Genomic DNA, 25286 nt, shown 5'->3' with positions numbered 1-25286 from the left:
ACAGACATTAGTGCAAACAAAGACAAAAACAAGTCCCCACTTGCCATAGCCCCTACCTATCTCTATACTAGAGAAATGTACCATTGCAAACCATTCTAATCTCCAAGATTTATAAACCATCCATGACCTCATACAAGGATGTTTCAACTGGTTTACATGGATTCTAAAAACTGTTGGGGGTAGACTAGCTTTTCAATAGGTCTAAGAACCAGTATAGCGTAAACCACTTCAGTCTGAGCTGTTTCATTGCCAGCATGGATTTGGACGTGCTAAAATGTTTCTTCTTGGTCCCCTCGGTACTATTCTGCAGTGCATCAGTACCCTTTCAAATTATTCCAGAATCCACTTTTGATGCCAGTTGGGCCAGGAATTATAGGAATAGTACCTGGAGGGCATTGCAATGCAAATGGTTTAAAATAGTGGTTGTGGATATGGGGCAAAAATGCAAGGTTCTGATGTCCTTCAGTGTGGCTAAAATGGACACACTGAACTGTTTGTGCTGAAACTGTTTCTATCCAAGCAGTTCAATTTCCAGTAATTCCCTTCTCTAGTGCAAATATAGCCCTAGGCAAACTGGATCAACCAGTGCTAACAAAACATTGGTTTGTATTAACCAGCTTAACGAGAGTCACTGTTTCCTGTTGGTTTGTATTTTCCCCAGCAGGTGAAAGGCAGTTCTGTTGTCCCAAAATACAGATGTTTCTTCCATATAGAAATAAGCCTCAATTTTTCAGGATGCCGCACAGGCACATCCATTCCGACAAGTACTGGAATTTTGACTATTTAAGCAGAAATAGCAGATATGAAATTAGACTCTAGCAACGCTCTCCGGCTGAAGTATACAAGTAAATTCTAATGAAGTCAATGGGAACTACTCAGCCTGTAGAGTAATGCTGAACCATTTTAATCATATAGGCCAAAGGCTTGCCCAAGGAATTGAGCCCTGAAGCTGTCTGGAGTCTTACGGGACTCTACTGCAATGGAGGCAAACTCAAATCCTAGAAGAGACTGATGCAGTTTCCCTATCTAAGTTCTTACGACAGTGCCTATTATCCTAGTAGTTGGGTGCCCAAACATACCCCCAGTAAAGAGACAAAAACCGTGTCTCGCCAGCTCCAGCTGCCACATGATATATAGCACTTGTTTCACTAGGGTACACAATATTTCTGACATCTCAGCTCCAAAACAGTCAGGGAGTGAAGTTAAGGTCACTGAAGCAGAAGACACACAACACCTCATGACTATTGGGGTCGGGACGATTTGATCCTCTCTCATAATTCCCCAATCACCTCACCAAATATTTTTTTTTTGTAATATAGTCAGAGATCCCTGACGATCTCTACTTCCCCATAACAGTGCAATAGGTATAGAGTGAGGATCCATATAGAGCAACTCAAAGATCAGGCAGCTAATTTGTATGTTCTTCCCACCACCAAGAGCAACTCCCTTCCACACTGATAAGCAGTTGGCACGGTGATAAGCAAGGAGATGCAGTGGTAATGGACTACCAAAATCCTTAGTATCGTTTAAACTGAACTCACTTAAAAGCTGCAGATATGGGAGGGTTGAGGCACTGGTGAGGTTGTGTCTCAGAGAAACACAGGACTCACCTACAGTATATCAGGACCATGTCTGGTGTTCTAGTGCCACCATTTCTACCACAATTTGGTATGGGTATGACACTGGCTCCTTTAATTGGCTCCTTTAATTCACTTATTAAGCTACTTAGCCCTCCTTTTTTAGCTGTAGTCTGTTCAATGCCCTCCTTCTCTAGCATGTATGAAGTCTGTAAGATTAATGACTGTAAGAGAGCAATAATTTGGGTCCTGTTCAACACTGATTTTTTTCTTCAGTGCCTAATGCTGAGCTTGTAGAAAGAGGCCTTGCTTTTCCCTAGACTTCTCCTTTACTGTGTGCTTGTGTGATATGCTCACATTTCTGTTTTAATAATGTTACCTATATGTGAAAGTTCTGAAAACAAGAAAAAAAAAATAAGTGAAGAAACAGCAACTGAAAAATTACTTAAGAAAAATCTGCAGTTCATGTGTATTTGAATTTGAAATCCATTGCATATCTAATTTTGAATTTTACAGATCTTAGCCAATGCAAAATACAGCATACAAAAGTGTTTCCTTATGTGGGAGCAAATCAATTAATTGTGGGCAAATCCTGTCGCTTTCTGTATGGCTGTGAAGAGCCCCAGATGCAGTAGAAGCAGTTTAGAATTGCTGCAAGGAGGAGACAAGAAAGGTTTTGGGGGCACATACACAGAGGGTCCCCCTTCCTGAGATCCATACAAGCTAGCTCCACAGGATTTCCTGCATCCCCCAGGTATCAGAACTCAGGGGCCAGCAGGGGACACTTACCTCAGGGTCATAGTAGCAGCCACCCCTCACCGCTTTTAGAATCTACTGGCAGTAAACCCAGTTAGTGAGCTTGGGCTGAGGAGGAGGCACATGCAGAGGATTTAGACCCTGGAAATTAAATTCCATTTACAACGTTTCTCTTGAATAAATGCTACCAGCACAAAATGTAATTCATTTAGAAACAAACACTGCCGCCCCCATCCCTCAAGCATGGAGTGTCCTAAACCAGAGCAAAACCAGTGGGGTTCCAGGGCATGGAGGCTGGAAAGCAAATCAAAGAGAGATCATGCCAATGATAAGCATCTCCTGCATATTACCCCAGAAGGGGCTTTAGGAACAAAGTCAGGAGATCCACAACCACATGAATCCACCTGCCACTGAAGCTACAGAGGTTGTAGCAGCAGGCCTGGAGCAGCTCCAATACAGCTATGTGGACTGGCTTGGGAGGACTGCATTCTTCCCCATCCCCACCCAAACTTTTCTGTGGCCCTTCTTCCTCCCAAGCTCATTTACTCAGAACTGGGACAGAGTGTAGGATTTGGTCCATATTAGATATGGATCAGGGTCATATTTTCTTTAAACAGGTTTCAGAGTAACAGCCGTGTTAGTCTGTATTCGCAAACAGAAAAGGAGTACTTGTGGCACCTTAGAGACTAACCAATTTATTTGAGCATAAGCTTTCGTGAGCTACAGCTCACTAAACAGGTTTCAGAGTAACAGCCGTGTTAGTCTGTATTCGCAAAAAGAAAAGGAGTACTTGTGGCACCTTAGAGACTAACCAATTTATTTGAGCATAAGCTTTCGTGAGCTACAGCTCACTTCATCCGATGAAGTGAGCTACCGAAGTGAGCTGTAGCTCACGAAAGCTTATGCTCAAATAAACTGGTTAGTCTCTAAGGTGCCACAAGTACTCCTTTTCTTTCTTTAAACAGTTACTTTCCATTTTTTAAAAATCCAATCATTTCAATTTAGTGGCACTAGAAATATTAAAAACTGCACATTTATTGTCTCAACAGTTTATTTTAATAGCTTTTAAATGTGTATTTTATATTAATTTCTAAAGTTACCTGTTATTATTTTAATATTAGATATTGTTTAATGTATAAAAGGATTTGGGGCCTCTTAAGCATGCATGCTCAGAAAGAAAATTATTGGATATTTTACTCTAGGGTCTCCCCTGAAGATCTCAGAGAATAGAGAATAGTCTATTTTAGGAAGAAAGTACTTCTTGATGGCTGTTCTAAATTAGGTTTCATTTATTTTCAAGATTTCTGCCTCATCTCATCACCTGTACTCTGCTGACAATAATATCATGCATCTGACAAAGTGGGTATTCACCCACGAAAGCTTATGCTCCAGTACATCTGTTAGTCTATAAGGTGCCACAGGACTCTTTGCCGCTTTTACAGATCCAGACTAACACGGCTACCCCTCTGATACTTAATAATATCATGGACTCACTTGATCTACTTAAGTCTCACACACTGGATTTTATTTAAATTTTACTGTCTATTTTTATTAGCCATAAAACTCAAGCTTTTAATTCTAGTACTGGTTTACTACTATATTTCCAAGTTCACTAATATTCTTGTGGTATACATTATACAGTTTTCATGCAAGAATATAATCTTCACAAAGCTCTGAGATTTGTTTTATATTCATTATTATATTTTCATTCTGTTTACATATTTCTACACAGAACCATTAATTTTCTTAAGATCCTGTTTGGATTTTGCTAGAGCTAAATCACTTCCAATGAATTAAAAGCTTGTGAGAAATTTTCTACATTTGTACCTGTCTATATTTTTATCTCCTAATGACTCACAAGCGCATTGCATGCATAGATGATATCTGTCTATTTATAACATATCCCCCATTGTAGCATCTGATCATCTGTAAACTGAACAATCAGTCTACATGTAAATGTTGCTGATTGTGTTATATTCCATAGATTCCCTGGTCTGTGACTTGTAGACCTTAAAGAAACAAAAACAAAAAAACAAACATACAAAAACACATGAAGCTTGGTACAGATCCCCAGTACGCAGGGTTGCCAGGCGTCCGGTTTTTGACCAGAACACCCGGTGAAAAAGGGACCCTGGAGGCTCTAATCGGCACTGCCAACCGGGCTATTAAAAGTCTGGTTGGTGGTGCAGCAGGGGCCTGGAGCGAAGGCAGGCTCCCTACCTGCCCTGGCTCCACGCAACTCCCAGAAGCAGCCACCAGGTCCCTGCAGTCCCTAGGCACAGGAGGCTCCGCGCCCTGCCCCTGCCCTGAGTGCCGGCTCCGCATCTCCCATTGGCCGGAAACTGTGACCAATTGGAGGTGCAGGAACGGCGCCTGCAGGCACGAGGGCAGCACGCGGAGCCTCCCTGGCCGCCCATGCACCTAGGGGCTGAAGGGACCTGGCGGCTGCTTCCTGGAAGCTGCAGTAAGTTCCTCCCAGACTCCACATCCGGAACCCCCTCCCACACCCCAACCTCCTGCCCCAGCCCGGAGTCCCCTCCCACACCCAAACTCCCTCCCTGAGCCCACATCCCACAACACCGCCACACCCCAACTGCCTGCCCCAGCCCTGAGTCCCCTCCTGCATCCCAAACACTATTCTCAGGTTGGATCCCCAAAGATTTTATGGGTACTAAACTTGGGCAAAACTCAACAGATAGAGACAATTTTGACCTGTATCACATCAATAGTTTGATCTCTATCTCTGAGCAAAAACACCACCACCACATCTCCTAAAAACTTTTTGAAAAAAATGGCAATTTTTTCAGGGTTTATATCTCTGCAACTCCTAGCTCAAATGACCCTAAATTTAGGTCACTAACCCTAACCTGCACTCTCATAAGGCACATCAAATTTCAAAGGGTATCCAACTAAACATGTCAATTTTAGATAAATTAGAAAGGTCAACCTTTAAACAGAAGTTGTGACGCAACCTTAATTATTGTGGCATTGCTGCACCACTATAATCCTGGCAACTCCACTTGGGAATCTCAAACACCATTTACAGTCTCTTTCTCCTCCCTGGTCCAGCATCTCCTAGCTGTCACCACCAAACCCTGGAAACAAGCTCCTCCTGCAATAGTGAAACACGTGAAGACTTGCCAATGTTCTCATTACCGAGAGCTCCAACATCTGTAACTTCATTGAAAGCTTACTAAAAAACAAAAAATAATATGCATTGCCAAGTAAGTATAGACATTAGCAACCTGATTTTTAATATGCTCAGAAAGCCCTCCAAACAGTCTGGACATAGTTCAGTACTTCTAAAGTTCCCCGGGAGTAAAAGGAAAACAAAATAACAGATATAAAAAGGACTGGGAGATGAGAGAAAGAAAGAAGACACAGTGTCTCTGTACTCTCCCTTATAATTTATCCTCCCAACATTTTTAAACACCTCAGTTGACAAAAGGTTTCTGGAAAAGATGCATGCCTACTTCACAAATAAAAGTGTCTTGGCACCCTTTATGAATTCTTTAAAATATACCCTCACCATAGACTGGTAAGCAGGACTTATCCAAGTTTTGAGGAATGCATGCTTTTATAACCAGTGGCCCAGAACTGGAGGTATTTATGCTTTATTGTTAGCTTTATCTGGGATTTTTCTTGTTTTAATTGTGACTCAACACATTACCAAGAAAAGCAGGATATAATTTTCTTTGAGTATTCTTTTTTTACATTTATTACTGTATTAAAAACAAAAAGTGAGGAAAAATTGGAAAATGGAGAAGTGAAGTACATTGTATAGAAGGGTGCATTCATTAGCTAATCTGAGTTCTACAGCACTTTTATCATTTTACTTTATCTACACTAAAAAGATAATGAACAAAAAGCCTGTTCATATATGCACTAGACATTGTGTTTATCAAAATTAAAATGTCCTTTCTTGGTTTATTGCATGGAGGTATGAGCAATGATCAAATGAGAGGGGGGGTTGTAAACCAGTCACAACCACACAATATGATTCTTTATATTTTAAAATATCTGTTAAGAGTTTGAAAAACTAAATTAAAAAAACTGGAGGGATAAAAATACATATTGATATGTTCAGATTTTTTAAAATGTTGCTAACATATACCATTACAATATACCAAATGGCAACATTCACATTTAGATTATTTTTAAATCATGCTCTGAAACTGGATTGCTGGTATTATTATAGTCTTTTTACAAATATAGTAAATTTCATCTAACATATAATTTAAGCAATAATTTCAGAAATTTTCAGAATACTCACTGTTGTAGTGTGTGAAACAAAATATATATATATCTGTGCATGAGAATTTAACAGATTACTACCACCTGATCGTGCACGTTGCTGAGCACCCTGAACCCCCACTGATGTTAATGGGAGTTGAGGGCATTCATCACCTCACAGGAGGTGCTCTTTCCTGGATTTGATTCTAGCTAATGAATGGAATGGCGAATGAAGGCGAGAAAAGGAATGTTGTTGAATATGCATCTTTGAATGTATAAGATTGTAAAATAAAGCTGTCAGGCATTCTACTGCTGTCAGGCAAAGTGACAGCAATTAATACTTATTGTGTGTTCACAAAATTCCAACAACGAAAACTGTTTGCCCCAAAAGCAATATTAAGCATGTTGGATAGCAGGCATGCTGAATGAATGAGCAATTACATTATTACCAAATCTAGGTGAATAGAAAATCAGTACTGCCTTTTAAAAAAATTTTCGGAGGTTTAGGTTTTTTGCTAACTCTAATATTTAAAATAAAGACAAAAAAAGCAGTATTATTTTTTTAAAATGTCCTGGCTCTGCACTGAGTTTAAACCATCACTTTTTTTTACTATAATGTTTTGGACAACTAACTTTTTAGAATAGCTTTAAAGCTAAACCCCTGTTTTACTTAAATATTTACATTAAAGTTCAGTCAGTTTTCAGCTGACTAGTACTTTACATTAGCTAGTACTTAAACAGTGTAAAGAAATAATCTTTAAGGTATAATCGGAATCTCTCTCATTACCAGTATTCCAAACATATCATCTTCTGCCTGAGTCAGGATAACCTGAACTGGCCTTGGGGGAGGAGGGTTATTTTGATACATCAAAAGGCCTGAAAGGGGATGTGTTTTGTTTTAAAAAACATTTTATGGCTTTTCTGAAAGTCTTCACTTAAAAATGCTACAATGGCAAAGCTGTGCCGTAGTGCTTCAGTGTAGGTACTACCTGCACTGATTCTGCCATTAACGTAAGTAATCCACCTCCCTGAGAGGCAGTAGCTAGGTAGATGGAAGAATTTTTTTGTCATCCTAGCACTGTCTACATGGGGACGTAGGTCAGTCGAATTACACCACTCAGGGAAATGAAATATCCACATCCCTGAGTATAGGCACCGACTTCCCCTCCTTCCCATGGGTGCTCGACCCACCCCAGCCCCGCCCCCACTACACCCCTTCCATGAAGCCCCACCCCTGCCCCATCTCTTCCCACCCCCATTCCAAACCCTTCCCCAAAGTCCCCGCCCCAACTCCACCCCCTCCCTGCCAATATACCAATTCCTTCCCCAAATCCCCGCCCCGGCCCTGCCTCTTCCCCTGAGAGCGCCACATTCCCGCTCCACTCCCACCCACCCCCGAAGCTTGCTAACGTGGCCAGGCAGGAAACACTGGGAGGTAAGTGGAGGAGCGGGGACGTGGGGCGCTCGGGGTGGGGGGAGGAGGAGGTGAGCTTGGCTGCTGGTGGGTGCAGAGCACCCACTAATTTTTCCCCACGGGTGCTCCAGCCCCAGAGTACCCACAGAGTCAGTGCCTATGCCCCTGAGCAACATAGTTATGACAACCTAATTTTCTAGTGTAGACCAGGCCTAAGGAATAGCAGAATTATCAAGTCTGATCTCCCCTAATTTTTCCTGTAGAACATATTGCATATCTTTATAAATGCCACCCACCCCCATCAAAGGGTGGGGAAAATTGATGGCGCCAGTGGTAAAAAAGAGACAGTCCCCAATAGTAAGGGAGGGAAGCACTTGCCAAAGGACTACTGGTAACTCCTCCCAGTGGAATCTCTGTCACCCATTGGCTAGTTGGGGGAGGAGGGTGCTGATTGGCCAGCATTCCCCAACTCTCAGGATTCAGATGAGCGCAGGAGCCACGTGGAGCCTCTTTCGGCTACGTTCCAGCAGCACAGTACAGCATACCTACCAATACTTGGCAATCAAAAATAAACACACTTTACAAAGCAAACTGTCTTCCAAAGAAGGTTGGATGTCTCCGTGCATATTTATTTTGATTTCTTGCTCCTTAACTGAAAGAGCCAAGGATGTTTAATAATAAAATCCTTTATCGAAAATGTTGGTAATTGAATTTAACTAAGTGCTAACAAAAAGCAAAGTTCTAAGAGTTAGGTTAGAAGTCCTTTCCCCTCTCAGTTGCTCAATTCTCACACTTCTGGGCTCTTGTCATGTCATCATTTCACTAATTCTTTAGTCACCAGGGACTTTTAAAAATACAGGTCCTGTCTGCTTTTAACGTAAAAACAAAACAAAACAACAACAAACAGAAATTCACCAAAACAAACAAACACACACAACTTTAAAACTTTCATAGATTTTACAGCCAGAAGGGACCATTGTGATCATCCTGTCTGATCTCCTGTACAGCACAGGCCACAGAACTAAACCAAAATAATTCCTAGAGCATATCTTTTAGAAAAAGATCCAATCTAGATTTAAAATTTGTTGGAGATGGAGAATACATCACGACTCTTGGTAAAGTATTCCAATGATTAATTACTCTCACCATTAAATATATATATAAGTACCTTAATTCCTGTCTGAATTTGTCTAGCTTCAACTTCTAGTCATTTGATCGTGTTACACCTTTCTCTGCTAGACTGAAGAGCCCATTATTAAATATATGTTCCCCATGTCAGGGCTCAGACTGTAATCAAGTCACCACGCAGCCTTCTCTTTGTTAAACTAAATAGTTTTAGCTCCTTGAGTATATCACTATAAGGTATGTTTTCTAATCCTTTAATCATTCTTGATGTAGAAATTCATTTCAGGTGTGCCCCTTTGGGTCTTCTTGGGCCATTCAGGTCCTTTCAGCAGGCGGCAGGTGACCCTCGAGCAGTGACGGGCAACCTGCGGCCCGTTAGGGTAATCCACTGGTGGGCCGCGAGACTGTTTACATTGACCAGTAAATGCCCGTCTGCCCGCACCTTCCAGTTTGTCGTTCCCAGACAATGGGAGCTGTGGGAAGCAGCAGCCAGCACATCCCTGCGGCTCGCGCCACTTCCCGCAGCTCCCACTGGCAGGGAACAGCGAACCACGGCCACTGGGAGCTGCAGGCAGCCATGCCTGCAGACAGTCAATGCAAACAAACTGCCTCGCAGCCCGCCAGCGGATTGGCCTATCGGCCGCATATTGCCCACCACTGCCTAGAGATTAAGGAAGCTTACCCCTCACCCTCAAGTAAGAATTCACAAGATTAATTTCAGTCTTAGTATGTCTTCAGCCTTCCTTTGAGCTAGAACAATAGTTTTTCATTGTTTTAATTCCCCCACCCTATATTGATTTTGATATGTTTACCAAATGCTCCTGCAAATGCTAGGAGGTACTTTTAAATAATTCTATTTCCATCTAGAAGAAACAAATTTCACTTCTCTGAAGCTTTCTACACAGAAGTTAGTTCTTCCTAACCCACATTTTCTATGTAGTAGTATTGTCTCCAAGGGAGTTGACTAGGTTGGCAAGTGCTGTACTATTTTAATTTTGACATTTCATTAAATAAAATGCTCAGTTTTTCAGCTGAAAACTAAAACAGAAAAAAAACTGTTACTGCAGCAATCATGAAGACACGGTTTTTACTACAAAATCTGAGTTTTCCCTCATCACAATTCAAGTTCCAGATTTAAGATGACATATAACAAAATAGCCATTATTGTAACCCTCTCAATTTTCAAGTTGATGTATTTACCATTACAGACTGAAATTAACCTTAGTTTTTAAAAAATCTTAAATTCTTGGTTTACCCAATTAATTAACGTATACAGAATCAAAGCAGTCTTTCAGACACACCTTCCCCACACATAAAAACATTAGGGAAAATATTCATTACAACTTTTGTTTGTAAAAGCAGCCTGAAGCAACCATTAACATGATGGAGCACATCCTCATTTATGTTAGGGGCAGATTTGTTCTCGTCCACCAGCAAGAAGCTGCCTGAAAGGTACCTTATCCAGCAGCTAGAAGATTTGGACTACAGCCAGCACAATTTAAGACGGCCACCAGGCAGATTTAAATTGTGCCAAAGGGTTGCAAATTTGTAGGGGTGGGATTCAGCCCAAAATAAAAGGAGAGTAAAGGTGGCCACTTTTTGACACACATACCTTCTCAGGTATGCCTCTCCACCACCCAACCTTGTCAGCATATAAAATGGACAGAGGTTATAATGTATGATAGTTACAGAGTCAGATCTTTAGCTGGTTTAAATGAGTGTTGCTCACTGAAGCCAATGCAAGTATGCAAATTTATGGCAGCAGAAGATCTGACCCATAGTCTTCATCTAGAATGATGGGTCCAATTTACAGTGTTTGGATGAGACTTTGAACTTCCCCAAAGATGAGAGATTGCGATCTAGAGGGGGTTTTTTAAACTTGCTTAAAAATATGTAATTATGGGAGACTGTAGTTACATCCTAGTTAGGGTTGGGTTCAACTTTGCATTTAAGCCAGGATTCATCCTCTTTGTATTGTATGAAAAATACAATTCATCTTCCCCAAATTTACAGCACAATCTCTGAGTAAAGACTGAACACACAGATAATTTTTAAGTAAGTCTGTTAATTTATGAGTGCTAATCAATTAAAAATGGATCTTTAAAAAGTTCATATTTTACATCATGATTTTTGGGTCTTTCGAGCTTAAAGACTACAGACTAAACAGTCTGACATTTGTACACGGTGATATTTAGGATCTCTGTCTGGGGACAGAATTGTTTTAATTAATATTGGGAAAACATAATTTATCATAACATGAAAAATATGCACAATGGGTAGCATACAATGTGGGGATTTTTTTGTTAACACCTATTTAACTTCAGTTATTAATTAAAATTTTAAAATAAAGAATGTCTTGGTTAAAGATTCAGCAACATTTCGTCTTTCAATTAAGGTGTTAGAGCTTGCAAAAAATATGATTGAAGGAGGTCCACCAGCAAACTTAGGGAAGATCAATCTTCCGATTCCTGATATTTCTAGTTTTAATGCATTTTAAAAAACCACTTTTCTAACAATCTTCCAGGCCTTGTTTTTAAGTCATAAAGAAGAAAAAATGGCACAAGCCCAATTTTTAAAAATTCTTTTGCAGATCATCTTTAAAATCAAGTGGACTATGGAGGGGGTTCCAGATATATGAAAGAAAGCTACCATTTATGGAAACAGTATGTAACTGCAAATATAATATATATTATAAATCAATGATTCATCATATTAGGCCAGACTTTCCGCAGGAAAGAAAGTGTCCAGTTTACATACTGTTAGAATGCTAGCGGAATGGCCTAAAATGAGAAAGATTAAAAAAAATTAATAGAAAACAAAAATGGATAAGACAAACTGGAAGTATTATGCTTATAGTACAGTTTAAATATTCACACTATTTTGCCCCAGTTGGAGACTATAATTTGCATTTGAGTGTCCAACTTCATTTTAAGCAGTCAGGTACGATCCATACATGCAGCATGGTACAACTAATTCAGCATCTCACCAAAACAGAGAGAATGTGTATTAAGTGCATAAAGAGCTGAGAGTCTTGATAAACAAATTAAGACTCTGGTCCTGCAATTGGATTTGTTAGTTCAGACCCCTTCATTATTAGATCCAATTGCAAGATTAAGGCTTAAATCTTATTTATAAATAAAGGCTATTATATTAAGGCTTGATTTTTATATATACCTATTTTCTCATAGGGAATATATTTGTGTATATTCTTCCATTCAGGCCCTTTAGATAAAGGAAGCCCATCAGTAGAAGAAATTAAGTTGTTTATAAATTTGAACATTTTAGGAGGATTTCCTTTAATCACTCATATTAGTTTCTATACTATGTTGTAAGAATATGGATTGGGAAAAAGACCCATACAAAATTTAGGGGGTTAAAGACCCTGGGTACAGCAGCTATTATATTTTAGACTTTGCAGAAATTTGTGATGTAGATGATAAGGCCATATTTGGTTTTTAAAAGTGGAACAGACAGAAGAGCCATTTATACTGTTTCATGCAACAGGCTCATTTAACACAATATCAACTCATTATGGAGGATCACTCTCTATATTTGTTTTCCCTTTGATATACAATAAGTGACGCATGATTTTCATAAAACACTATTATAATTCATCAGCTCTACAAACTACGAAATGAACTTATACAGATAACCAGTTCAATCAAAAAGTGATAAACATGTCATGATATGAAAATAATTTCTTTCCTTATAAATTAAATTAAGATATGATTGTAAAAGTCATACTTGGACTGCATGATGGAGGTTTCAGTAATCCAAAATAAATTTTATTATTTGCATAATGTAGAAGCTACTGGTAGAATAGTAACCAGAAGGCATGTAAAACATGCCTACAGTACTTCAAATATCTATGATTGTCTGTATATACACACAACGATTATAAATTAAATAACTTTTTGAAGCACAAAGTGTCAATACACTAAGCATACAGTGTGACCTATTTACTAAAGATCAGCTATTTATTTTCATATAAAGAATTCACAGATAGGAGTTGAACGCAATGATAAAACTGCCTCAAGATTCCCTAAAATAAATAAATTATACATATCTACAAACACACAAAGTACTCAACCAAATCTATAACTAGTTGAGCAAATTTGTGTACAATTCTATATCTGATTACTAACATTGTTATTAAACAAATAAATATCTAAAACTTCATCGTTTCATCTCATAGGCTCCTAAAGTGCCTTTAAAAATTATGCACTTACACACACACACCGAACAGCCCAGATCTTTATGCATAGGAGTAGTTTCCACTGAATTCTTTAGGACTACTCCTGTTAGTAAAATTATACACACTCAACTATTTGCAGGATAAAACCATATATCAATTTTTCCTTTTAGTAATAAGAACATTATTTTTGTTCAGGAAAACAATAGAATAGCATCTGGTTTTAGGTTTCACAGTGTTAGCCGTGTTAGTCTGTATCAGCAAAAACAATGAGGAGTCCTTGTGGCACCTTAGAGACTAACCAATTTATTTGGGCATAAGCTTTCATGGGCTAAAACCCACTTCATCAGATGCATGGAGTGAAAAATACAGTAAGCAGTATATATCGGGGATCGGCAACCTTTGGCCTGCGGCCCGCCAGGGTAAGCCCCCTGGCAGGCCGGGCAGTTTACCTGCCGCATCCGCAGGTTAGGCCGATCGCAGCTCCCACTGGCTGCGGTTCACCGGCCCAGGCCAATGGGGGCTGCGGGAAGTGGCACGAGCCCAGGGATGTGCTGGCCGCCACTTCCCACAGCCCCCATTGGCCTGGAGCAACGAACCACAGCCAGTGGGAGCTGCAATCGGCCAAACTTGCGGACACGGCAGGTAAACAAACCAACCCGGCCAGCCACAGGGCTTACCCTGGCGAGCCGTGGGCCAAAGGTTGCTGATCCCTGGTGTGTATACACACACACACACACACACACACAGAGCACGTGAAAAGATGGGAGTTGCCTTACCAAGTGGGGAGGTCAGTGCTAACGAGGCCAATTCAATTAAAAAAATATAAAGTCATAAAATATAAAGCAAAATTATGTGGACGAATCATTTGAGCCAGTAAGGATATGTATGCCGGTGTACGTACTATGACTTGCACCATAACATTTTAGGCTGTGTTTTCATCAAAATTCATAAGGAACCCAATCCTGTGAGATGTGAAGCACTCTTCAGTTCCATTATCTTCAGCATGAGATGAGGGTGCACATCACTTCTCAGGATTGTGCCCAAAATGAACTGGGCTGGACTGCATCCAGGCTTATATTGTAGCCCTCCAAGGAATATTCAGGTGCTGTAGGAAATGTTTTTGGTGATTATGTCCTTTCTCTCTGAGTCAGTACAGAACCAGTTCCCTCAAATACTGTTAGAAGGCATTCTGCTACTGGAGTTGCCATTTTTCTGAGGAGACAGAACTGAATTCCCAAACAACTGAGGTTATTAAATATTTCATAGTACTTTTCTGCTATATTACACCGTCCTTTCCTGCCTTAGTACAAAAGTTGAGCCTAATCTGTTTGAGTATTATCCATGCCAATTCATAAGAAATTGTGAGCCATCATTGTAGACATCTAATATGAACATCTAACATCTGTTTTCAGTGTTATTCTACTTAGCAAAAAGAGTTGTCTGAGCAGATTTACAAATGATTTTTTTTAAAGATGTCTGTATAAAAGCCACAGTACAGCATACCTGCCAATATTTGGCAATCAAAAGTAAATATGCCTTTCACAGCAAACTGTTTCTTCCAAAGGAGGAGGCCAAAAGAAGCATTTAGGAGCACCTGTATCTTCCTGTAGTAGCAGCAGAAAAAGAACCAAGACTGAATGCAGTTATGCTTTATCATGTTCTACTATTTTGCTAATCCTGTCTCAATATTCAAAGAACGATGTGACAAGGAAGCTGAATTTCAAAAAAGTAATGTTTCTTTTTGGGAGAGGAGAGATGGGAGAAAATTGTAAAGACATAGTTCATGAGGTCACAGAAAAATTTAGACCCTAGGAGGTCTTGTTTTAGAAAACAGAAGATTCATACAGTGTATAATATACACACAATGAAATACTACGTTGGTCATGTATCTCATGGCAAATTAATTTTTAAATTAATTTTATTGCCTGTGAAAGGTGCTGGGTTAACAGCATTGAAGACTAAAGGAGCAGCAGCAATGCAATCTCCCTCAAAATTTGACATGAAGGGACCATTTCCAGCAATGAGATAGTACAATCTCCGGATCAATTCAGTTAATAGCCTCTGGGAATCAGAAGTGTGTTATTGGTTCCATTTGTGAGGTTGGACTGTGTAAACTTCATTTGCAACTGGACTGAGACCATCAATGTATGTTACATAAGCCACTGAGCATTCATCCTATTTTACTAACCTTACATCAGCATCAGCTGCACTGGATCTGAACTACCAGTAGTTACCTAGAGGTAAAATGTTCTGTATCCTATTAATAATACCCTTATTGCATGAGTCGCAGCACTGTACTTCTACTTCTCTCCTTTCCTCTAAAACAAGTCTGTTTCCCTTGCATTCACACTGATAACCAGACTGGCAACTAATAACCTGTCCTACCAGTTCCCCTTTTCCAGCAACACCTATCCCAACTGCACACAATTATCTGAATGACAATAACACTAGCAGTTTTCACAGGTAAAGCTACCATTTATCTTACTCTCTTGTCAGATCTTTTGCCTCCCTTTATCTTTTCATGCTTACATCCTAAATTTTTATATTTTTTTAATTTTTAATTATTTTAAACTCTAAAGCACAATCTTTCCAGTCATTTTACTTGCTAAAGATACTTATTTCTCCAAACACCAGCCACTAAGTTCTATTGCAGCATTGGGCCATGAGTAGTCAGAGCAGTACCATAAAATGTGCTAGCATGACATGCAAACAGTTTAAAACTTTTAAATATGCAAATAGACATATTAGAAATGGAACGGCACTTGAAAAAAATGGTAATTTGGTCATTAAAGAAAGAAGACAGGCTGGCCAGAGAGTAGTTGTTCCAAATTCTCACTTAAAATAAGTGCTATACTGTAAAAGTAGGTTTCTTGGGGAATGGTCTGTGTTAGCCCAGAAAATTCATCTGTTCCTTATTTCCAGAACACGACTTCAGAAGTAAGGAATTTCTCTAGGCAACTGAAGGGCAAATCCACCTAGGCATTCAAGGACAGCTTACAACCCTACTGTGGAACCAAGCTCTTATCCTCAGATGTACCTTACCCACTGCCACAAAAAGTCCTACTGGAACCAAAGGCAGGTTATATGCTACTAAAGACTTCTGCCTGGACCCTAAGACAATCAATATTTCTCCACTGTCCAGACTCCCCTGGAAAGAAACTGGGTATCTTTAGATGAAAAATGACAGGAAATTAAAGCCATTTTCACCAACACAAGGTCCAAAAGATCTCTCGTGTGGTAGTATGCTGCCATGCAAGTGTATTAACATAGCGATTCTCTGCCACAAAAAACACTGTCACTGTGGGAAAACCTTTTCAAGAGCAACATCCACAGACATAGATAAATGGGGTTCTATAGATATATTGAATGCATGATAGGAGATGGTTCCAGAGACAAAGACCGAGTCACCAGCCTCTCTCCAAATTCTGGATACCATGGCTGATGAGGCTTAACTTGCGCTATCAGAATCACCATGATCCTTGCTGGACCAGGTTCTTCATGGAAAAAGAAATGAACCAATTATTACTTTAAGAAGTAGGGATTAGAAATCACAGGCAAATAAACCAAGTAAATTGCTAGACTTCCCTGAAAAGAGCCCAAACTGTTACACTAATTCTAAATATCTTCTGAAGCTCTTACCTCTGTCCTTAACACTGGAATTTATCAAAAGATAAAAAGCACCAGTTGTCTGGTATAAATAATAACACAGAGCATGAGAGTTGAAGCTCAGGAACCAATATTTAGTAGAATGGAGATGGAGACCCAAAGTTTTTCTGTACAAATGCACATTTGATATCTACGTTTATAGCCTTGCCTAGACCCCAAATATAGCCTACAACCATTCCGAGGCAGAACAGAAAAAAACCCAATTTACTTCACACCTTAGATATGCACAGCGATAGCCTAGCATAAATCCAATCCACTTTACTTCAAAAGGATCATTTTTTCAAGAGTCATTAACACACACTCAAACAAAAAGTGAACCCAATTAAAGGTAAAAATGCTCTGGAACAATTTTAATTGATTTTTCTGCTGATCTATATTTTCAATTTCTTCTTTTTAGTATCGCCCAGAAGAATCACCATTGCTAGTACAAACTAGAGAGGGACAAAAAGGGAGTGATGGTTTTGCTTTCAATTTTGTAAAGTCTCAGTCACTGGGTTTTAATTTTGCAAGCCTGAAACCAAAGCTACTCTGTACCCATGGTTTTTGATGCAGTTTCTAAGAATGTGGTGTATTTTACTTTTCCCAAGTTTTCCCTGCTGACCGGTGATTCTCAAAATGAAGTTACCTACTTTAAAGTAACACTTGCCCTGCTTCAAGGACTATGAAGAAAATAAAAGTAAAAAATCATGAAAATCCAGTATTAACATTGCAAACTAAAAGTGAAAGCATCTGGTAAGCCACACTCAGCATTGCCAAATACACAAAACAGCATCCAAAAGACTATCATATATATTGAAAAAATACATTGAGGATACACACTAAAGAACCCCGAAGATTGGAAAAGATATACATAAGAGCACACAGTACATCAGCCTCAACACTACAAAAATGCATGGAAGAATATTACAAAGTTGTGCCTGGTATTTTTAAAGTGAAAAAAAATTACTGACTCTGCCTCTCACAGTCTATGTTAGATCAAAAACACAACATGTTAGGATGGATAGAAGTACTATAAATACTGGGAGAGAAGTTGTCTCTGAAGAAGACATATACAGGCCCTAGTGGCCTTAGATCTCTTTCTCCTTTTCACCTTGGGGGAATGCTCCTCTGAAATGCTTCCAGCTCCACATGCAGGGCCAGTTAGAAAGGCAGAATTGTAGGATCTAAATAAGTGGATGAGACAGTGGAGTTGGGAGGAAGGATTTAGGTTTATTAGGAACTGAGGAACCTTATGGGAAAGGAGCAACCTATACAGGAAAGATGGGCTCTACCTAAACCAAAACAGAACCAGATTGCTGGCATGTAAAATTAAAAAGGTTGTAGAGGAGTTTTTAAATAAAGGGCTGAGGGAAAGCCAACAAGTGCACGAAAGCACACAGTTTGGACAGAAACATCCCTTAGGGAAGGATTTATTAAAGGAGATACTCTATATCAGGGGTCCCCAAACTTGGTTTGCAGCTTGTTCAGGTAAGCCCCTAGCAGGCAGCGAAACGCTTTGTTTACCTGAGCATCCGCGGGTACGGCCACTCGCAGCTCCCAGTGGCCACAGTTCACCGTTCCCGGCCACTGGGAGCTGCAAGCAGCCATACCTGCGGATGCTCAGGTAAACAAAGCATCTCGTGACCTGCCAGGGGCTTACCTGAACAAGCTGCGAACCAAGTTTGAGAACCCCTGCTATATATCCGAATAAAGAAGAGCGGATAGAAGCTGAAAAAGTACAGGTTGGAACTGAAGATAAACAATCTAACAAAAAATAATCCCATCCAATTACATCACATGAAAGCAGACAATTAAATATAGACAAATTTTATAAGGGTTGTCTTCAAATGCTAAAAGTCTAAATACTAAGATGCGTGAACTTGAGTGCCTGGTATTATTAAATAAAGATAGTGATATAACAGGCATCAAAGAAACTTGATGGAACTATAGTAATCAGTGGTGGTATATCAGGGTACAAAATATATAGCAATAACAGAGTAGCACTATCTGTGAAAAAGCAAAAAGAGTCAAACATAGTAACAATCTTAAATGAAAAATCAAACACTACAATAGAATCTCTATGGACAGAAATTCTGTGCTTGAATAATAAGAGTATAACAGAAGGAACATACCACCAATCATCTGATTAGGGTGGTGACAGTGATTGTGAAATGCTCAGGGAGATTAGAGAGGCTACAAAAACAGAAAACCCAATAATAAAGAGGGATTTCCCAATTATTCCCATATTGACTGAGTAAATGTCGCCTCAGGATGGGATTCAGAGATAAAATTTCTAGACACCACTGTTTCTTGGAGTAGCTAGTCCTGGAACCCACAAGGGGAGACGCAATTCTTGATTTAGTCCTAAGTGCAGAACACTATTCGGCCCAAGAGCAGAACTACTCAGTAATAGCAATCATAATGTAATTAAATTTTACATTCTTTAAGGAGGAGGGGAAATACCAAAGAAATCCACCATAGAAGCATTTAACTTCAAAAAGGGGAACTACACAAAAATGAGGAAGCTATTTAAACAGAAATTAAAAGAACAGTCACAAGAGTGAAATGCCTGCAAGCTGCATGCCGACTACAGTAAACCTGCCTTAGAGACCACCTCTGAAGAGAAACCACCTAACATGAGTGACTGCTTGCAGAGGCCTTGGAACACCACCACTCTCTGGTGTTCAAACTTTTGAAGAGAGACCACCTCTTACAAGCAACCACTTTTGCTAACTCCCATGAGTGGTTGCTCTTGGCAGCTTTTACTGTATTTGAAAACATAAAAAGAGGTCCAAACTAAATATGTATACTCCTCACCCAAAAAAAACCAAAACAGTAAGGGGACTAAAAAATGTCACCATGACTAAACCACAGAGTGGTCAGAAGCAAAAAAGCATCCTTTAAAAATTGGAAGTCCAATCCTACCGAGGAAGACAGACAGGAGTAAACTCTGGCAAGTAAAATGTAAAAATATAATTAGGCGGCCCAAAAATAATTTGAAGAACAACTAGCAAAAGACAAAAAATCAACAGCAAAAAAAAAAGTGAAGTACATCAAAAGCAGAAAGCCTGCCAAACAAACAATCAGTGGAGCGACTGGATGATCGAGATGCTAAACAAGCACTCAAAGAAGACAGAACCATTGCAGAGAAGTTAAACAAATTCTTTGCATTGGTCTTCACTACAGCAAATGTGAGGGAAATTCTCATATCTAAACCATTCTTTTTAGATGACAAATCTGAGGAACTGTCCCAGACTGAGGTGTCCATAGATGAGGTTGTGGAACAAATTCATAAATTAAACAGTAATAAGTCACCAGGACCAGATGGTATTCACCCAAGAATTCTGTAGGAACTCAAATATGAAATTGCAGAACTACTAGTTGTGGTATGTAACCTATCAGTTAAATCAGCCTCTGTACCAGATGACTGGAGGATAACTAATGTAATGCTGATATTTTTAAAAGGCTCCAGAGGTGATCCTGACAATTATAGCCTAATATCAGTATCAGACAAGTTGGTTGAACCTATAGTAATGAACAGAATTATCATATATATATAAACACAATATGTTGGGGGAAGAGTCAACACTGCTTTTAAATCTATTAGAATTCTTGGAGGGAGTCAACAAGCATGTGGACAATGGTAATCCAGTCAATATGGTTTACTTGGTCTTTCAGAAAGCCTTTGACAAGGTCCCTCACCAAAGGCTTTTAAGCAAACCAAGCAATCATGGGATAAGAGGGAAGGTCCTCTTGTGGATCAGTAACTGGTTAAAAGACAGGAAACGAAGGGTAGGAATAAATGGTCAGTTTTCAGAATGGAGACAGTAAATAATACGGTCCCCCAAAGATCTGTACTGGGATCTGCGCTATTCAACATAGATTCATAGATATTAAGGTCAGAAGGGACCATTATAATCATCTAGTCCGACCTCCTACACAACGCAGGCCACAGAATCTCACCCACCCACTCCTACGAAAAACCTCTCACCTATGTCTGAGCTATTGAAGTCCTCAAATCGTGGTTTAAAGCCTTCAAGGAGTAGAGAATCCTCCAGCAAGTGACCCGTGCCCCATGCTACAGAGGAAGGCGAAAAACCTCCAGAGCCTCTTCCAATCTGCCCTGGAGGAAAATTCCTTCCCGACCCCAGATATGGCGATCAGCTAAACCCTGAGCATATGGGCAAGATTCACCAGCCAGATACCCAGGAAAGAATTTTCTGTAGTAACTCAGATCCCACCCCATCTAACATCCCATCACAGGCCATATTCATAAATGATCAAGAAAAGCGTCAACTGTACAAAATAACTCAAGATAGTTAAGTCCAAAGCTGGCTGTGAAGAGTTACAAGAGGATCTCACTGAACTGAGTGATTGGGTAACAAAACAGCAGATGAAATTCAATGTTGCTAAGTGCAAAGTAATGCACACTGGAAAACATAATTCCAACTATATATACAAAATGGTGGGCTCTAAATTTGCTCAAGAAAGAGATATTAGAGTCATTGTGGATAGTTCTCTGAACTTGTCTGCTCAACGTGCAGCAGCAGTCAAAAAAGCCAACCATTAGGAAAAGGGACAGATAATAAGCCAGTAAAATGCATAATGCATGCAGTTCTGGTCATCCCATCTCAAAAACGGTATTAAAATTAGAAAAGGTTCAGAGAAGGGCCAAAAGTTATTAGTGGCATGGAACAGTTTCCGTGTGAGGAGAGATTAAAAAGACTGGGACTGCTCATCTTAGAAAAGAGACAAATAAGGGGGGATAGGATAGACATCTATAAAATCATGAACAGTATGGAGAAAGTGAATAAGGAATTATTATTTACCTCTTCACATAACACAAGAACCAGGGGGTCATTGTAACCCAGTGAAATTAATAGGCAGCAGGTTTAAAACAAACATAAGGAAGTACTTCACACAACTCACAGTCAACTTTTGGAACTCGTTGCCAAGGGATGTTGTGAAGGCCAAAAGTATAACTGGGTTCAAAAAAGAATTAGATAAGTTCATAGAGGATAAGTCCATCAATGGCTATTAGCCAAGATGGTCAGGGCAACCTGTGCCCTGGGTGTCAACAAACCTCTGATTGCCAGAAACTGGGACTGGACAACAGGGAATGGATGATTCAATAATTGTCCTGTTCTGTTAATTCCCTCTGAAGCATCTGGCACTGGCCACTGTCAGAAGACAAGATACTGGGCTAGATGGATCAATGATCTTACCCCGAGTGGCCATTCTTATGTTATGGGAACAGTAGAATAGTTTAGGTGGGCAAAGCCTTTTCTCCCACATAGGGCAGTTGAAGAACTACTGAGGGAAGGTCTCCAAACACACAAATGTTGGAGGTGTCCCTCTAAACCCTCTACTTCCATAGGGCAGTGAGAAGACCTGGAGAGAGTCAATTTTCTATACCAGCATAGGGGAATCAGGGAATTGGACCTCCACATCAACACCCCAGCAGCACAGACTTGTTTCCAGCACCAACTGGGCAGCCAGTGGAGCTAGAGTGAGTCTCTTCCCACCCCCAGACCGTAAAACAGTGAAAGGATCTGGGAGACTGTCTGCCTCACTGCTACCACATAAGGCAATAAGAGGACCTCCAGAGAGTCTCCACTCCCCTCCAGGGAAGTAAGGAAAGGGGAAGTCTCTCCTCTCCCCCAGGAGGCACTTCAGGGGACCTATGCCAGAACGTATGTTTTTCCTCACTCATCCATAGGGCAGTGAGGGGAGGTGGGGCAAGTCCTTCCCTTACTACCACAGCAGTGAGAGGAGCCTGGGAAGGAGTTTTCTCCTCTGCCAGAGCAACGAGAAGCACTAGGGGAGAGAAGTGTCTCACTAACACACCCCACTGAAGAGGGGAATCTCTTTTCCTCTTCCCAGGGAGACGACAGTGAGGGGAGCAGTGGTGAGCCTTTCGTCCACCCCGCTCCTTAGCAGAGGAAGAGATGGGGGGCACTCTTTCCTCTCCTGCTCGGGGGCAGCTAAGGGAGATGGGAAGCCACCTCTCCCGTTCATGGGGCGGTGTCTCTCCTCCTTCCCCCAGCGGGCAGAAAAGGGAGCCGAACTGCGCCCATTTCCTCCCTAGCTATCCGGGAACCAGCGGGCGGCGCTGTGAGGCGGAGGGACACTCGCCCCTGGAGCGGTGAGGGAGGGGAGGGCGATGGGTGCTTCTTGCCTCCATAGAAGCAGGAGGAAATTTCCCGCTCCTCCTGGGCAACGCGAGGAGCTACAGCCTTCTCACTCCTGGAGCAGGCTCGGGGGAGAAAAAGCACCTCCCCGGCCTCTGGGGTCCGCTCACACACGTGCCATGCAAGGGGGGTGGTGGAAGCTGCAAGAGTCCTGGGGGCTGGTGGGGCTCTTCACCCGGGCACGCGAGGGGAGCCCGGGGGCCTCTCGGTGCACTGAGGGTTGAGAGGGAGCCTAGGATTACGGTGGGTGTTTCTCCCTCATCGCCCCGTGCGGTGTGGGGGGGGGGGGGGAGCGGAGAGTGGCTCAGGAAGGCACTAGAGGAGTTGTCTATGTCCCTGTGATGGCAGGGCGGGGGAGCTGGCGCGTAGCACGTCCTCCCTTCCCGCGGGGTGGCACGGAAAGGGGGCGGAGGCAGGTGCTGAGTCTGTCTTTCTAAACCCCGCGCGCCCTAGGGATATGAAGGAGCACCGCAGAAGCCACTTAGGGGGAGAACGCTGCCCGTCTGTGGGGGGAAAAGGGGGCTAGAGAAGGCTTCTTCCCCCTTTCGGTGGAACAGTGGGGAAGGGGCACTGAACGGGGGGAGGAGGGGACGGGGACCGTGCCCGCAACTGATTGGAAAAATAACAAATGGTTAAGTGAAACCCTTGATTTAAAAAGCCAGAGCAGGAAACTATCCCTGACAAGTGAGATTTGCCCTCCTCTCGGCTACACGTAGTGGCCGTGCTCATTGCAACGAGCCAGTTTCTGCCAGTGCAAGTGGCCTGTTGGATTGTCCATCAAAAGGGAAAAAGGGAAATATCAATTCGCCGCTAAGGGAGTAGATTCCCTTCCATCCATCACAAGCCTTAGCAGGTAGCCGCCTAGAAATCAATCACACACTAATAAAACAGACACCACCCTTCTCCCCCTCACATTACTCCAGCTCTTTAAGAAAAAAAATTGTTTGTATGTATGATAAATCTATTCCTGGGCTTTATCATCTGCATCATAATCTTCGGCCACCTAAAATGATCCTTAAACCCACACAGCATTGTAAACGTGCAACCCCACTAAGTATTCATTCATTATATAACTGCAAAATAATATCCTGTTAGTCTGACTCTGATTTCCCTTTCCCAGCCACAAAAAGAAAAAATAAATCAGGTTTTTTTCTGACACTGTTTGTCTTTAAAAAGAAAACACCAACCTTTACAAATTATATGAGCTACAAAGCTAGGAATTTAAAATTCTCATCAAGTCCATGCTAGACTTTAATACAATAATAATAATAATATTTGTAAACTGTTCACAAAAATGACAATTATATGGCTGATTTTAGGAGAAATTGCAAGAAAGGTATGTAGATGATTCTGTAGGGAGAGGCACTCATTGCTACTAGAATAAGATGTGCACTTGGTCACATTTATTGCAATATATTAAAGGGATAGGGAAAAAAACCTTTTTTGCCATTTTTTTCTTAATTTTCAGCCACTACATAATTTTAGATAGCAATATATAACAATTTTGTTAATCAAAATTAATACACACATCTATTATGGCCATATTCTTGCTTAAGCTTCTCACCTTTCAAATCATTGCATCTGTCTTTCCTCCTCACATGGATTTTACAACATCAAGTCTAGCTGACAGCTGATTACACTGAGGAAAGAGGCAGCGTGGAGAGCTGGAACAGGCGAACATTTAAGAGGCAAGGGAGAGAGGGAGTCTGCTGCAGTCAGGAAAGGTTTGTGTATTTCTATCCCTCGTCTTTCTGTCCCTCAGCGAGTCTCTCTCAGTAAACTGCGAGCCTGGCTCTTTGGTTTGCTAGTCCCTGACTCAACATTCCCAGCATTCCCGAGGAGCTGGGTTTTCATTAGGGCTGAGCAACCTGCCACAAGGGGCAGCAGCAAACTCCTTAATAACAGAGCAAAAAGAGCTCTAGCAGCAGAACCAGGGGCACTGCAAGCCCATGGATTCCCACCCAAGTATTTGTCTCTGTCCACTCATTGCAGACCCAGGGGTTCCACTCTCCCCACCTAATATGTGTGGGTCTGAAAGGAAGTAGGGCTGATGGTTATAAGACAGCCCAAAATTAAATAGTCGGCATGCAGAGCCAGTTGTGATTAAACTATTCTCTTGCCTCTATTCAAAAGGCCAACATTTTCAAAGC

The 25286-nt window shown here is 41.0% G+C and overlaps 1 protein-coding gene across 19 annotated transcripts in view; it reads right to left on the bottom strand.

Annotated features, from left to right (window-relative positions):
- Positions 1 to 24962, bottom strand: part of ERC2 (ELKS/RAB6-interacting/CAST family member 2) — an 823531-nt gene extending 798569 nt beyond the window's left edge. For 13 of the 19 annotated variants that reach the window (XM_043551542.1, XM_043551552.1, XM_043551543.1 and 10 more), the window contains exon 1: positions 24701 to 24941. The gene's annotated coding sequence lies outside the window, so the exon portion shown is untranslated. Of the gene's footprint in view, positions 1 to 24700 lie in introns of all 19 variants that reach the window. The other 6 variants (XM_043551557.1, XM_043551558.1, XM_043551559.1 and 3 more) reach the window with 3 other exon arrangements.
- Between the last annotated feature and the right edge of the window lie 324 nt (positions 24963 to 25286).

This window comes from Chelonia mydas, chromosome 7 (assembly GCF_015237465.2).
Source record: "Chelonia mydas isolate rCheMyd1 chromosome 7, rCheMyd1.pri.v2, whole genome shotgun sequence".
Taxonomy (NCBI): Eukaryota; Metazoa; Chordata; order Testudines; family Cheloniidae; genus Chelonia; species Chelonia mydas.
This window is presented reverse-complemented; position numbering and strand designations above follow the sequence as displayed.